Below are 5925 nucleotides of genomic sequence, written 5' to 3' on the forward strand. Positions count from 1 at the left end.
GCTTCTGTTGAGTTCAAGAAAAACGACCAATTCATCTAAAACTCTGAGCTGGCAGGTAGATTATCTCCCGTGTTGTGGCAGCTGACGCCAGTCCTGCTTTCGGTATCTTTGGTGCAGTCTTAGTGTTTGCTCTCAGATAGGCTGTTTTCAGTATCACCTATTGTATGCAGGATGCAGGGTGAAGGGCCCGGCTTAGATACTGAGAATCAGATGACTCGTGCAGCCACAAGTAGGTTGGGAACAGTGTCCCCTAATAGGATGAGTTTTGGGCTTAAAAAAAAAAATTGGGACATTGCTGAGTTTCGTTGGCACCTTTTGGCTTTTGAAGGCTCGTGATCTAATATTGGTCATTTAGTCATTCCATAAATATCATTAAATAAGTGACTGAGGCCAGGCGCCGTGGATCACACTTATAATCCCAGCACTTACTGAGACCAAGGTGGGAGGATCACCTTGAGCCCAGCAGTTTGAGACCAGCCTGGGCAACATAGCTAGACCATGTCTCTATTAAAAAATATTACAACTTGAGCCTCACATAGGTTCTTTCCAAAGCCTCCATTAGTGCTGTGACTCAGGAAAGAAAACTTGTTTTTTCCTTCAGTTGACTGGGCTCCGCCATCCCAGGTGTGAGTGACCCAAGTCTTGAGAGCAGGTAATTGATATCCCTGGGGAGCCCTGTCCCCACTCAGGGAGACTGTCCAAGCCCCTCCTGATGGCTCATTCCAGAAAGAGGCGCAGTGGGCTGGGTTGCAGGGGGGTAGTCGTGTCCAAGAGTCCTGCAGTATGGAGTGGGAATGGGGCAGGAGGGCTACTGTCTTGCATCACAGTTTTTCATCTGCCTCAGTGCCGTGGAAACAGAACTCCTTTTTTTCGCTAGGAAGGTGTTGATACATTTATAGATTAGTATTCAGTATCAGTGATGTGCTCTGGCATTCTCAGCAGTAAGACATAAACCTACCAAGGTCTGGGGAAAGCACTGGGTGTCACTGTCCTGGCTCACGCAGGAGACCCATGCTCCTCTGTGATTGTTTGTGGTTAGTGAGCCACCAGTTGACACCAGCGATCCAGCCTCCTGCCCCCTCTCACTTCACAGAGGAGGGAAGTGGGGACCTGCCTAAGGTCATGCTTTGGTGAGTTTCTCAAATCAAACCCAAGAGCTGGAATCTTTCTACTGAGTTCCTTCTAAGAGACCCTGGGTCGTTTGCTCTGGGCGGTGTGTTTCATCTACTGTGGCATGTCTGTTCATGGGTGATTCTGTTTCTGTTTTTACACCCTGTGCCTCTTGGTTGGTGCTTTTCCTCCTGGAGGGTCCTGTGGACCTGCAGCAGTCACCTCAGGCCACCCAGGGAGCAGGTGGGCATGCCCAGATTGCATCTGTCACCACACTCGTACAGCCTGTGTCGCACATCACCACTACCTGGTTGATCCTAAATAGTATGAAGTGAGAGTGCCTCTTTTCTGAAGCAAGGTATTGGTTTAGCCTGGGGATGAAGCTGCTTCTTCCAATACCCAGAGTTAAGGACAAATGCCACAGGAGTCAGGAAATAAGACAGCATTGCGCTTTCTCAGAAAGTGTCACCCTAGGGTGCCACCCCACCCTAATTAGCTGGGCATGGTGATGTGCACCTGTAATCCCAGGTACTTGGGAGGCTAAGGCAGGAGAATCACTTGAACCTGGGAGGCACAGGTTGCAGTGAGCCAAGATCGTGCCACTGCATTCCAGCCTGTGTGACAGAGCAAGATTCTGTCTCAAAAAGAAAAAAAGAGAGGAAAGAGAGAAAGAAAGAAGAAAGAAAGAAAGAGAGAAAGAGAGAAAGAAAAGAAAGAAAGAAAGAAAGAGAGAAAGAGAGAAAGAGAGAAAGAGAGAGAGAGAGAAAGAAAGAAGGAAAGAAAGAAAGAGAGAGAGAAAGAAGGAAAGAAGAAAGAAAGAAAGAAAGAAAGAAAGAAAGAAAGAAAGAAAGAAAGAAAGAAAGAAAGAAAGAAAGAAAGAAAGAAAGAGAGAAAGAGAGAAAGAGAGAAAGAAAGAAAGCACTCTGCCTTAGCCACAGTAAATGATCACAATGAAATACAATCAGAGATGAGGAGATTAACTAATGACCAATGCGTGTCAAACAATCTGTAAGTCTGAGTGGCAGGAAGACTTCTGGCTCTGTCAGCCAAGGCTGGGGACATCAGAGGCACAGGGCTTGGTTTAGGAGTCAAGACAAGGTGTTTGCTTATTTAAAGAATGAGTTCTATGCACTTCCAATGGGTGGGTCTGTGGTCAGGAAGGCGGCACCTGGATCACACCACTGCACTCCAGCCTGGGCAACAGAGTGAGACCCTGTTTCAGTAATAAATAAATTAAGAGTACAGATTCTCAGGTCTACTCCAGACCTGCTGAATCAGAAAAACTGAGGGCAGGCCCAGCCGCCTGTGCCTTAACCAGCCCTCCTGGCTAAGGCATGAGAACCCTGCTATGGAACCCTGAGTACCTTTCAGAACATGTTGACCTCAAGAATGAGCATGAGCATTCACAGGGATCAGTGGCCCTTTGTCGTCTGATCTCTGGCCAGTGTCCCTCCCTCATATAGTGGAGTCAGTGCCGATGCTGAGCCACCTGCTGGTTCTGAATGTGCCATCGTTTCTTCCACCCATGTGTTTGCACGAGTGTGGTCCTGTGTGGGATCACTCCGTTTTCTGCCACCACCTTCTCCCCCACTGCGCAGTGCTGGTCTCAGGTTGGGGCTTACCTGGTCCCAGAGGTGTGTTGGGAGCTCCCCATCCCTTTCCCCTCCCCGTTGCATTTTCCACCCCTGTGCTGGGTTTGCATATGTGAGCATGGCACATCTGTGTATCCTTCTGCAGTCACTGACTTGATTGTCTGCCTTTCCCAGGAGGATGTGGGCTCCATCGGGCATTTTATCCATCTATTTGCAGCATGAAGTAGACACCTCCAAAATGTCTGTGTTCCATAAATAAAGGAGCAGAAGGACTCCCTTGGAGCATCTTAGAGGCCATGAAGCCTGGTTTCTGGCCATCCTGCCCACTCCTCACATGCGAGGAGGATGGGAGGAGTCAGCCCTTAGGAGTCAACCCTCCTGATTTTCTGTAGTTCTGGGAAGAGCTCGCGGTGGAAGGCCTCCCAGCTGTTTCCTCTTCTCCCCTAACTCTGACTCACTGATTGATTAATGTTTGGAAATTATGGCTCATCTTGTTAGAGAAGGAAAAGGAAATTTTATTCTCTTCATTCTCCGTCCCTTTCAAATAAGTAATAAATAAAAAGTGGCTGATGTTCCACTTGGTGTGGTAAGAAGCATTTAAATACATTCCCGGCCCTCATAATTGGTGGCTTCTCACAGAAAGGTACTTATTAGAAGAAAAACACTTCCCTATGTGTTGGTGTTTGGCCTTCTCATTGGTGAAATTATACGGTGAGTTGGTGAGTGAATTTGCCTTCCCCCTTGTTAAAGGTATTTGTGGCAGCTCCTGTTGTAGGAATTGGGGGAAAGGAGCCACTTCTCTTTCAGTAAGAAATGGGAAGAGTGGCCTCCCCACCTTCAGAGTTCCAAAATAAGTTCAGTCGGGTGGTGAGTAATGATGTCTTAAGCTGGCTTATTAAAGGCAGAGGAATCGGCTCTTGGTTCTGGAAGACCAAGTAAATTCAGTATCTTTTCAAATTGTAACCCTCTGGTCTGGGCAACATAGCGAGACCCCCATCTCTACCGAAAAAAAAATTATTTTTAATTGGCCAGGCATGGTGGTGCACACCTATAGTCCCAGCTACTCAGGAGACTGAGGCAGGAGGATCACCTGAGGCAGGAGTTCATTACTAGCCTGAGCAACATAACAAGACCTATCTCTGTGACAAAATTTAAAAATTCACCAGGTACAATGGTGCACACCTGTAGTCTCAGCTACTTGGGAGGCTGAGGTTGGGGGATCACTTGAGCCCAGGAGTTCAAGGCTGCACTGACCTATGATGGTGCCACTGCACTCCAGCCTGGGTGACAGAGTGAGACCCTATTTCAACAAAATAAAATTGTAACCCAAAGTAAGGGCTCAATAAATATTAGCCACTGTGATTATTCTGTTATCCCCATCCTCATTGTTAATATTTTTGGGGTGTGGTGCCTGATGTCTTTGTACCTGTATGTATTGTCAAGGAAAATCCCTTGCCCTAAAAAAAAGTAGAAATACGGTTAAAGTTGGCTGGGCACAGTGGCTCACGCCTATAATCCCAGCACTTTTGGAGACTGAGGCAGACAGATCACTTGAGTGCAGGAGTTTGAGACCAGTCAGAACAACATAGCAATACCTTGTCTCTACAATGTGCTGGCATTTCCATTGCAGGCACCATCACCCATGGTAGTGATGAGGAAGCTGTGGCTTATACCAACTTCCAGAATCACTGCTCTGGTCACACAGCTGCTCACAGGTGGCATGATGAACATACCTAGTCTGCCTGCTGCTTAACCGTGACAAACTCCATCCCCTTCCACTTTGCCTGGCTGAGGATCGGATGCATTACATAGAAATATTTGAACTTGGAAGCTCTTAAAATGCAGGCTCAGGCCAGGTGCAGTGGCTCACGCCTGTAATCCCAGCACTTTGGGAAGCCAACATGGGCGGATCACCTGAGCCCAGGAGTTTGAGACCAGCCTGGCCAACATGGTGAGACCTCGTCTCTACTAAAAATACAAAAATCGATTAGGCATGGTGGTGCACACCTGTAATCCCAGCTACTCAAGAGGCTGAGGCAGGAGAATTGCTTGAACCTGGGTGGCATAAGTTGCAGTGAGCTGAGATCATGCCACTACACTCCAGTGTGGGTGACAGAGCAAGACTCAGTCTCAAAATTAAAAAGAAAAGAAATGCAGGTTCAAGGAAGGGAGAGGATGATTTGTGGTTCACTCTGTGCCTCCTTCCTGGTCCATTCCCTTCTCCCAGTTGGACCATTGCCGTGACGCAAGTGATCTGAGCATCAGGGAAAAGGCACTTCTTGCTTCTCAGTGATGAAACTAGCAAACACTGGCTGCTTGTATTCACTGTGCTGATTTCTACCCATTTATTCTCTCATTCAGTCTTTATATCACTCTGATGAGGAGGTGTAATAATATCATGCCCATTTTATAGACTTGAGAGAACTGAGCCCAACCACTCAGCCAGAGAGTGACTGAGCTGGGGTTCCACCAGGTCTGTCTGCTCTGATAGCAGGCATGTCTGACCTCTGCACCTACCCACTTCCCCACTTTTGCAGCCTTGTGCATCCCAGGGAACACACAGCTGGGGCCCCTCTCTTAATTTGCACCCTTCCTGAGCCAGCTTAGAAGTCCCAGACTGTGTCTTTCTGTCTGGCTGTGTCACTGGGCCCAAGGATGGCGCTATGGGGTTAAAAATCTTCCACACCGACCCTCTCCAGTAATGGGAAATCAGAAAAGGGAACTTGCAGAGAACAATTGTGCCAAGGGTCGGACCTAGGGATTTGTAGCCACCTCTCTAAGGGAGATGGAGGCCAGGGATAAGAGTCACGACTTTGTCCTCTACCCTCAAGCAATCGAGTACTTGGAAAGCCCTGTTTCTAAGGTTAAAGAAAAGAAGATGGCTTTTGGGGACAAACAATTAAGCGTGGCCAGCTCTCCGCATCTTACAGCAGTAGGGATGAAATGCACGCACCCTCATTTGAAATGAGAATCGCAGTGCCTCTGTCAAACGGCAGCCTCTCCGGATGCCAAGCTGAGATCATTTACATTTCTATGCCGGAATTGGCCTTTTGTAGAGATAGATGGTTGTATTTATCACCAGCTAACTTATTAGTATGTGCCACCAGTTACACCAAATTGTAATCTGACTCATACAAGGATACATAGTTTATGACTTGATGGTGAAGCAGGTCAGTTTCAGAAAGGAAGGAAGGAAGGAAGGAAGGAAGGAAGGAAGGAAGGA

Source organism: Mandrillus leucophaeus, unplaced genomic scaffold (assembly GCF_000951045.1).
Source record: "Mandrillus leucophaeus isolate KB7577 unplaced genomic scaffold, Mleu.le_1.0 Scaffold780, whole genome shotgun sequence".
NCBI classification, from domain to species: domain Eukaryota; kingdom Metazoa; phylum Chordata; class Mammalia; order Primates; family Cercopithecidae; genus Mandrillus; species Mandrillus leucophaeus.